Source organism: Teleopsis dalmanni, chromosome 1 (genome assembly GCF_002237135.1).
Source record: "Teleopsis dalmanni isolate 2A chromosome 1, ASM223713v2, whole genome shotgun sequence".
NCBI lineage: Eukaryota > Metazoa > Arthropoda > Insecta > Diptera > Diopsidae > Teleopsis > Teleopsis dalmanni.
The window spans coordinates 227864228-227870859 of NC_051846.1; positions in this window are offsets into that span (position 1 = coordinate 227864228).

Consider the following 6632-nt stretch of genomic DNA (forward strand, 5'->3'; position numbering starts at 1 on the left):
TCATTTCGGCAAATAAAAGCAAATTCATTGCTGAACTAAAATTGTAAGGTTATATATAAATTAGTTTATATGCTTTAATCCTATTAGTTTTATTGCCAATTAATAAATTTTAAATTAAAATATATTTATACTATAATTTCTAAAAATTTTTTTGTTTATTTTTTTGTTCAGTTTTGTTAATTAAATCATTAATGAATAGTAAATATGGTGATTACATCCGCTTTCATGAATGTGTGCTGCCAGCTATAAATTGTGTGTCACATAAACAAAATGAGTGGCCGCCATAAAAAGTGGCCATATTGACTAACACGCGGCCATCTTGCGTTTCTCAATAAATATGTCAAACTGAATATACGAAAACATAAATACAAAATACTATATACGTACTGTACACAAAAAAGTTAAGAAAATATTGCATTTAATAAAAAAAACACAAGACGCTGAGAAATAAAATTGAAATGCGTTGATAGAATTTTTAATTCACAATTGAACAAAAAATAAAAATAAAAAAAAATTGAATTATTATTTTAAAAATTAAGTAGCGAAATAATTAATAAAAAAAATTAAATAAAAAAAAACAAATATTAAGAAAATGTTATTTATTTTTGTTTTTGTTTTATTTTGAAAATGTACGACATTGAAACTTTTCCTGACCTGAGCCAGAAAATCTCATTCAAATTTTCTTTGCTAATATTTATTTTTCTCGTTTCGTATTTCATTACAAAATTATTTATTTTATTTTCGATTTCATTAAGATTTTCGTTAAATATGTGGCGCTACTGCCTGCACACCCCAGTTCTTTACATTTGCCACTTGGTTGTGGCTTGTGGCACAATTTTTGTTTTTGCTATTTTTTTCTCTTACCATAGTTTTTCGTGAATGCAGCAGCGATCGTCGACTGCTGTTTTCAGCGCTGCTTGCGCACTGCAGGCTGGTTTTGCTGCATTTATATTGTTACGCTTTGCATGTTCCATTGTAGAAATTTCAGTGCTGACGTCACCAGCGTCCTAGATATGTGTACTTCTCTCGCCATAGGTATACATACATATATATATTTAGATACTTTATGTGCTAACAACTATGAAACATGGCAGCAATCAAAATTTTCATTGCAATTTTATACGCAACATTTGCTGAAGTACGAATATGAATGAAAAGTGATTTTGGCTGCAGTCATACTTAAGCTGAGCGCAAGCCTTGTTAGTGTTGCAAGTGCAGTGAGACCGGTGAACGGGGTGAAAGGTATTACTTCTACGTTTTTTGATAAAGATTTTAACATACAGGCCTAGCGAAAATATTTAAAAAATATGAAAAAACAATTTTTTTTTGTTTTTGGAATTAAAAGTAAATTATACACTTTCAATGTTTGTTGCCATCTATGTGTCGGCAGAAAATCGCTAAATTATAAGTATAACTAAAATAATAAATTTAAAAAATTTAAAAATTTTTATAATAAAAAAAAGTTCAAAGTTTGCTTTTAAAGAGTATAAGTAGCTGTAAGTATAAAAATTTATAAAATTTTTTCAAATATTTTTATATTATTAATACGAATTCTTTCGAAAATAAGTTGATATATGAGTTTTAAATTTCATTTACCATCGAATACAATTTTATAAATCTAAAGTTAACTTAAGTAATACTAATATAATTAAACTTATATATTAAAATGAAAATGAATATAAAAAACAGGATAATAAATAAGTTCTATTTCCAACATATCACCAGCTCTATATCATATACATACAAGGCTGTATAACTATATTAAAAACATCATACTAATATTATATAACTTTGCAAGTTGTAGCAACACTACCTCTATATTAACTCCATATAACACCTAATGGCCTATGCCATAGTTAAGGATTTTTGGATGATTAATTTTAGTGCATTAATTTTTGATGATAGCAACACTTGATGAATTCTGCAGATTGAAAATTCGTATACATAAATTATGCTTGGGTGTTTCATTCAAATATCACGACACCTGATTTTATTGTTTAAAATTTTTTTTTTTCATTATTGTAGTTTAAACTTAATATTGTGACAAAGCCATATATGAGCTTTAAGCCACAAGTGGTTAATTTTGGATTCCTATACACCTCAATGTGAATAAATCTTTCAGGGCTCAACCTTTAGCACATTATAATAAAATTGACAGTGTTGTAAAACGTTGGTTGAAAAAAAAGTTCTATATAAGACAGAAAAAGTTCTAATTTTGATACATTAAAAATCTAGTTAAATAAAATTATCACTACAATAGCACACAAATGTATACTTGTTGAATGCTTGTACAATATTTTCACACTTTACTTTAATTATTATATTATTAATTATAAAAAACTTATCTCCAAGATTTAATTCAATCTCCACTCTTTAATTCATGTCCACTCTAGTACGACATGCATTATTGACACAGAAGGGTTTTCTTGTGTATATTAGCGCCCTAGTTGTTTTTTGTGCTGACCTTGGCTTTTGTAATTGTATATATTTAGAATTAGATTATCCTTAGAATTAGATTAATACTTAGATATTTAGAATTAGATTAATCGTTATGTCGTTGAAATTAAATATGAAACATTGTGTCTTAGCTAAGCACGTACCCAGGGAAGAATTCGACGCGCTGAAGACCACATTCCAAAATAAATCGATGTACTACATTTATACAAACAAATTGACAAATAATTGGTTGGAGGTATCTATTGATGAGTGCAATATTTAATCATCAATCATCTTGTGCGGAAAAAACTCTGCACGCTCGTTTTGGTAGTCCAAAATATTGGAAATGAGATAAACTAATGTTTTTAGAATGCTTAAAACCGATTCCATGGACTGAAATAAAAATTTTGACTGTTCTTTTTTGAATTGAAATGCAGTTTTGATGAATATGGAGTCGATAGTGGTAATGGACTCATGGATTTGACCATTAAATCAAATTGTCAAATAACCATTACTATTGTACCAACTTTCGTATATTGAAAACATCTCACTGTATATGAATTGTCCTTATTTTGATGACGTAGGTGTTCACATTCAATTTAGTCTAAAAATATATATGAAAAAGTGCTATCTAACAGTACTAAGAATGAAATAATAATTTGAATAGTTTTAGAAAAAATTCACTAAAAAGAAGAAGTAAGAAAAATAATTGCCAAAAAAATTTCTATTAGATACATTTTTTTAAATACTTTTATTATTGAAATGGGGAAAGAGTTATAAAAAATTTAATTATATGATTTAGTATATATAATTAGATTCTCATGTTTATCACATCAGAATTAATTTCATATTTTATACTAAACATTTACGTTAATGCCACGTCAGGATTTTAAGAAATCACACATTGTGTTGTGTTAATAACACTTTTGAAACCTTAATTCTTCGCTCTAATCCTGACATTCTTAACCCTTTTGAAAAGCACCCAGCGCCATGGCAGCTCCATACTCTATCTCAAATAAATGAATAAATAACTTAATTAGTAAATTTATTTAACAGAAAAGTTGGGGTGGTAACTAAGTGGGGGTGGCAAGCACGGAAAGCAGCCAAAAATAGATTTTCGGTTGAAATTTACGGATTTACTTTGTTAATAAATTCAGTAAATGCGTTCATCAAAAGACAAACAAACACAGCAAGTGAAAGGATTATTTAATCCCTTCGACATAGTCTGCATAACAATTTTTTTTACTTTTATTGTATCTGTTTTTTTTATATGATAATTTAAATTTTAAATTTTACAACGAATTTTAGAAGAGATCGTAATAATAAATTTAACAAAAAAAATGATAATTCACAAAAAAACGTAATAAATAAAATCATAAATATATAAATAAAAAGTATAATATATAAATATAATTATGTTAGTAATATTCCAACAGTTCATATAGATTCTATTAATTTATTTTTTGTATCTTAAAGATACTTTTTATTTGCAATAACGAATAGCATTGATACGCGCCGTTGTCATTGTTTGTCAGGCGTATGTGTTTTTATCTGTCCAATTGTCTTGGGGAAGCATATATTCATATATTTTTTTCCAATAAGTCGTTGAACAGTTAAAGCTTTGATGATTCCTAGTTGCCGCATAATAAAGCAAGTCACCAGAACACATGCGTTTATGGCGCCTTTTGCGGCCTTTTAGTTATGCAAGGCGCGAGCATTTAAATACTGCGATAATGTGGCGGCAAACATCAATTGTCTTTACTGGAATCACATTTAAAACCTATTTTCGATATGATATGGGGCAAAAAAAAAAACAGAAAAAATTATGCACAACAATAAACTGAGACTCTACATTTAATAAGAAATAAAATTGGTACATACACGCAATCATAGCGAAGGCTTGAGAAATAAAAAAATAAAATATTCTTAATCGTTTGTGGATCAGCAAGCTTAAATGAACTTAAATGAAAATCGAAATAAAATAAATTATTAAACAAAAAACTTTTTACTGATAAAAACTATAAAGTTAAGTTAAAGAAATATATGTCAGGGATTTAAGAAGTATTTAAACATTTTTTAACTTTTCTAATATTTTACCCGGAAATATATAAAATTATGTACCTATATTAAGGTTTTACCATATATTAGAATCAAAACTCAAGATTAATCTCATCAAAAAATACCTAAAATATAAAGCCCTGAAATTATTTGCGAAACTGACAGACTTACCAACACCGCGTTATCAAATCTCTGAATGGTTACAGGCTCTTCGGGGAGGTATGCAGATCTGTAGTCAATTATTGCTTAGTCTCTTGAAGTGATAAACCATAATCCAGTCAAGGCGTAAAGAGAGGTTTTGAAAATACCTCGAGTTAAGAAAGACTAAAGTGCTCAAGTGCACTGCCTAAAATAGCTTTAACATAATACTTATCTATAAAAAATGAATTCGAAAGAATATAGTATTATGGGAATTATGATTTTTTTTATTATAATTATTATTTTAATTATAATTTATTGTGTTTTTTTTCATTGGGTGTATAGGGTATCCGATATTAAAATGACATAAATACGTTTTAAATAAGTCAAAAATTATATAGGAAAATAGAACCACTTTCAATACGCAATTAAGATGTCAAGAAACAAAGAAAACTTTAGCCCATCTATAATCGTTCAAATATCCTAATTGGGCTGCAATATTTATAGTATAAAATGACACTTAACGTTCAATTTAACTCTTTGATGTTAAATTAAAAACTACAAATACAACAATACCTTTAAACATTTAATTAACCTTAGCCATAAAGCAATTTTTAGTCGTTTAAAATGCTTAAATTAGATATAAAAGTTGTATTCAAACTTTATTGCTGTTCAAATAAATTTCTTTTAAAAATTTATAATTCTTTCAGAAACCTTTTAAAATCCATTTTTAGTATGTACATTATTTTCATCTATAATCTTATCTCTAATTTTTCGAAAAGAGTTTTGTACTAATCATGCACGGCTGGACTAAATTTGTACACTGAATTGAAATGGTTATTATAAATTTAAAATATTGATGGAGGATGTTTCAGCAAAAATTTTTTTGATACTCTATTTTACTATTATTATTTATAATGGATCCCTTATTTTTCCATACGATTTTTTTCTTTTTTTTAAACTAACGACTTATATTCTACAGTCGGACTACAGACAAGGCGACACCATGTGTAAGAGACCGTTCTTGACAAGCATGGTTAAGATAATAGAAGTAAACTTATAGGATCTCTCTAACTTAAATTGGAAAGCCAAAAGATTTATGAAAGATAAAGTAGAAATTTATATTGTAAACGATAGTTAGTAGAGTTCGCTTTCTTCTAGCCAGTTTAAGCGCATCACGAAAGTTGCAAGAGCCAAATGATTTAATAAAGATAACTAAGGAATTTATATTGGAAAAAATGGTTAGTATAGCTAGCCTTCATTTGGTTAATTTATAGGCATCACAAGGGTTATCTCTGCATATGAGTGTTTGTGTTTACATTATCATAAAGTCAACAAAAACATGTAGCCATTTTTTCAAATAACACAAGATTTAAGAAATTAAATGTTATCCTAAAATATTTCGGGTTTTCTCACATTTCTTTGTTGATATCACAATGATTCTAGAGGATACAAAACTTCAATAGTTTAATTTAATTTAAAAAGGCGTATTCTCATCATTATCATGTTTATTTTAAATGTACGCTAAGTTATTCACAATTTCATTTTTTATCTTTTTTAGTCAATACAATATAGTCCGACAATACATTTTACTTAAAATACGAGTCATAATGCATTGTTGTAAGCAGCAATTATGACAATTAATTGTAATTTTTTTTCTTTTCCATTCTAATATTTCTTTTAATAAAATGGGACATCATTGAGTCTTCGAAAAGGGAGAAGGAAGTACAATGGCAAACACAAGCACGGCTTTGCTGTCTACTATTCATTTAAAGTCATGCAATTGAAGAGCCTTTTGTTATCTCTGCTTAAATATATTTTATAAAATATTTATATAATATATAATATATATATTTACATATAATATATTTTACAAAAAATAACTTACATTACTATGCCCTTACTCTTAATAAGGGAATCTGAACGACTTTTTCCAAAGCGCTTCTGTAATCACGGTGTTCCATCGTCTTTATACAGAGTTTACTATACAGAGTTTACTA